General features: G+C 46.9%; 1 pseudogene across 1 annotated transcript; it reads right to left on the reverse strand.

Moving 5' to 3' along the window:
* Positions 1 to 2019: 2019 nt before the first annotated feature.
* LOC311622651 (B box and SPRY domain-containing protein-like) lies at positions 2020 to 3146 on the reverse strand (annotated as a pseudogene). The gene has a single exon. The product of its transcript is annotated as a B box and SPRY domain-containing protein-like (transcript).
* Positions 3147 to 4031: the final 885 nt, after the last annotated feature.

Genomic DNA, 4031 nt, shown 5'->3' on the forward strand with positions numbered 1-4031 from the left:
TATCATATACTTCGAGAAGCTTATGGTGAACATGCTCCATCTCAAGATACTTGTGAATGCTGGTTTAAATGCTTTAAAAGCGATGATTTCGAGGTGAAAGACAAAGAACATCCAAAAGTTTGAAGACCAACAATTACAAGCATTATTGGATGAAGATGCATGTCAAACTCAAAAACAACTTGCAGAAAGTTACTGGGTGTACCAGTTAATGATGTGGATTTTGTAATCAAAGAAAACACAATAACCCCAAGAGAAACATCAAAAATGCTTTCTTCAAAGTAATGTCCATCGCTAGCTACACATTTCCCCCGTCCTTCAGGTAATCTGTGGATACCGTGCCAATAGAACTTTTCCCGTTTTGAGGCAAACCATCCAGAGACCCAATTTTCCACTTCCTCGTACGTTCGGAAGTGCTGCTCAGAAAGTGTGTGTGCCATCCATCGGAACAAGTGGTCATCTGAAGGAGTGAGGTCTGGTGAATACGGCGGGTGGGTTAATACTTCCCAGGCAAGATCTTTTAACGGGTCTTTAACTGGTTTTGAAGTGTGTGATGGTGCGTTATCATGAAGCAAAATTACTTTGCCGTGTCTTCTAGAACATTCTGGTCATTTTGCGATCAAAGTGTGGTTCAAATTGATCTGGACATTCTTTGTCTTTCACCTCGAAATCATTACTTTTAAAGCTTTTAAACCAGCGTTCACAAGTATCATGAGATGGAGCATGTTCACCATAAGCTTCCCAAAGTATATACAATAACTTTCAGCAGCACTTTTCTTCAAAATAAAGTAATGAATTAAAAGTTCCCACAAATGCTCTTTTTTTGGCACAAAATTCGACATCTTTAAGCGTAAAAATATCTATGTTAACACCTTCAGAAAATTTACATATGAAGTTTTGAAGCTTGTCAATACAACAAAATAGCATACATATCAAATAGCATATATATCAACATATGTGTAACTCTACCATCCATTGAAAAAAATCCGCATTATTGACCAGTACACCTAGCATATCCATCAAGATTTACCATATTTGGCCCTAACTGGTTTGGCTCGATGGATAGAGCATTGGCCTGCGGACTGAAGGGTCAGGGGCATGTACCTTGGTTGTGGGCACTTCCCCAGTAGGAGGTGTGCAGGAGGCAACTAATTGATGTTTCTCTCTCATCAATGTTTTTGGCTCTCTATCCCTCTCCCTTCCTCTCTGTAAAAATCAATAAAATACATTTTTTTTAAAAATAAAAGATTTACCATATTTGGCCTGGCCAGTGTGGCTCAGTTGGTTGATCAACGTTCCATGCACCAAGAGGTCACTGGTTTGATTCCCGGTCTGGGCACATGCCCAAGTTGCAAGTTCAATCCCCAGTAGGGAGTGTGTGGGAGGCAGCCAATCGGAGTTTCTCTCTCCCTCTCCCTTCCTCTCTTTCTCTAAAATCAATAAAAGTTTACCTTAAAAATATTTACCATATTTGGAATTAAAACTAAGAAAATTTAAAAACATTTATCCATTCATTTAAAAATAACTAATAATTACATATTAACATAGATAATATATATATTTCCATTTTTTAACCCCTTTAATAATATACATGTTCTCTAAGGCTGGCTCTCTTACCCCCTCAGCTCTTTCTGGCAAGGTTCTCACCCCAGATCTCCCCATTATGTCAGAAGGGGCCATCAGGTGGGGCACTCATCAGCTGCAGCTGGGGGGATATTAATCCCGTTTACCGCAGTGTGCACAGGCTGGGGGTCAGCCGCCAGGTCTAAGGCAGAGCTGCTGATGGCTGTGTTGCAGTCAGGTTACCTGGAGATAGGATTTTCTCGGTCTTCCAAGTGGCAAGGTAGAACCTGGGTGAGGACACAGCCCCCCAGGCCAGAGTCCTCTGACCAGGAGCAGCTGGCAGGAGTTCTAAGTCCCTCGCTGGTTGTCCCTGTGTGCTAGGAAAATATTTCCCCTTAAGTAGATATATGGCCTAAAAGGGTGGTGGGCAGGCAGATCTAGCCTCCCCAGTGCCAAAGGTCAGTGGACAATGGAAATGGTCTGGTCGGCCACAGCAAAGACTGGGAAGAGAGGCCCAGGGAAGGACACGTGGTGGGTGTGGAGCACCGTGCCCGAGGCCGGATCGTAGAACAGCAGCTCCTGGGCCTGCAGGTCCAGCAGCACGCCCGGCTGTGCGGGGCCGCGCAGCAGCCCCAGGGGCTTGTGCTGCCCGTCGTGTGAGAAGCAGAGCTCTTGGTCGTAGCGGGGAAGACCCAGGCGTAGGCCTTGTGGCCCAGAGGAGAGTCACTGCCAGAACCCTTACGGGGCAGCTGGCCTAAGGCCACGCCCACCTTGTAGGCACACTGTTCTGCACATTTACCATCCAGTATGCAGCCCAGACTGGAAGGAGGTGGCAGCCTGGGCATGGGGCCAGTGGTCAAAGTGCTCTGGGCCATCTGAAAAGGCCTCGAACTTCTTGGCGTTGAAGGTCAGAGTCCTTCCATCATCTGACCATTGCAGGAAGGGGTGACAGCCCTCTTGTGGATGCGCACATCCTCTGTGCCTGAGGGGGAGCCGAGAGCTGCGTTGCCCAGAGTTGGGTCAGAAGTGTGCTCCGAGCACACGTCTCATTTAGGTTTAACTTTTTCGCCTCCTGGGGATCCAAAATGCCCTCTGCTTCCTCAGTCCTCTCAAAAATCTCCTGCTCCTTCTGACTCGGCTGGAGGTCATCCATATGGGTGAGCATGTGCACAGGCTGGTGCGGATGGTGTCCGGCTTCTGCAAAGCCTCAGCCCAGGGCACTCGCTGCGTCAGGATGCTCTGGGGACCCGCTCCTCTGCGCCATGCACCAGTCCCAGCAACCGCTGCTCCCCAGTCTCACGTGGACTCCTCACCAGACCCAGCAGCTGGGTGACCAGTCACTGCGCCCTGCTTCTTCCCTGGCAGGGCCTCAGCCATGGACTTGTGCTGCCAGCACTCTGTAACTGCAGTCTCACCGCGTCCACAATCTCATCCTGCAGCTCTTCTGCGCGCTCCTCCGCGGGGTGGATGTGGTGGCCCTGACAGCTGCCGCCCAGCACACCGGCCAGCAGAGCCACTTCAGAGTCTTGGTGCTTCGGGCAGAGGCCCCGGTTCAGGTCCCAGTCCTGCCCTGGAACCAGTCCCATGCTCTCCGCAGACAAGGCGGAGGCCCGACCGACTGCCGGCGCCACACACTCCCTGTGGCTGATAATATATACATATACCCGCCGAAACCGGTTTGGCTCAATGGATAGAGCGTCGGCTTGGGGACTGAGGGGACCCAGGTTCGATTCCGGTCAAGGGCATGTACCTTGGTTGCGGGCATATCCCCAGTAGGGGGTGTGCAAGAGGCAGCTGATCGATGACTCTCTCTCATCGATGTTTCTAACTCTCTATCTCTCTCCCGTCCTCTCTGTACAAAATCAATAAAATATATTTTTTAAAAAACATATATATATATCCTGTTTCCCCGAAAATAAGACAGTGTCTTATATTAATTTTTGCTCCCAAAGATGTGCTAGGTCTTATTTTCAGGGGATGTCTTATTTTTACATGAAGAAGAATATGGTACACATTTATTGTTAAATGAAAATAAAGGAAATTTATTACCTGATTACGGTACGGTAGTACGATAGTTGTCAACACAAACCAGACAAACTGTGAATCCTACAGTATCAAGAATTTACTCATTTATTCAATGACAATCATGTCATCATCCTCTGGAACATCATCATAACAATCCAATTCCTAAATTTCCTGGTGAATTTCTTGTGACTCCATTTCTTTCAGAATCAGCGTACCAAATCTCTCATGTTTAGCCTGGGGGGGGGCTTATTTTCGGGGGGATGCCTTATATTTCACTCAGAAGGAAACCTATAAGTAGGTCTTATTTTTGGAGGATGTCTTATTTTCGGGGAAACACGGTGTGTATGTGTGTGTGTGTGTGTGTGTGTATATATATATATATATATATATATATATATTAACTTTTCTGGAATAAAACAAAATTAGCAAGAAGAGTGGCACTGTTT

This window comes from Pipistrellus hanaki (genome assembly GCF_964339955.1).
Source record: "Pipistrellus hanaki genome assembly, chromosome: 5".
NCBI lineage: Eukaryota > Metazoa > Chordata > Mammalia > Chiroptera > Vespertilionidae > Pipistrellus > Pipistrellus hanaki.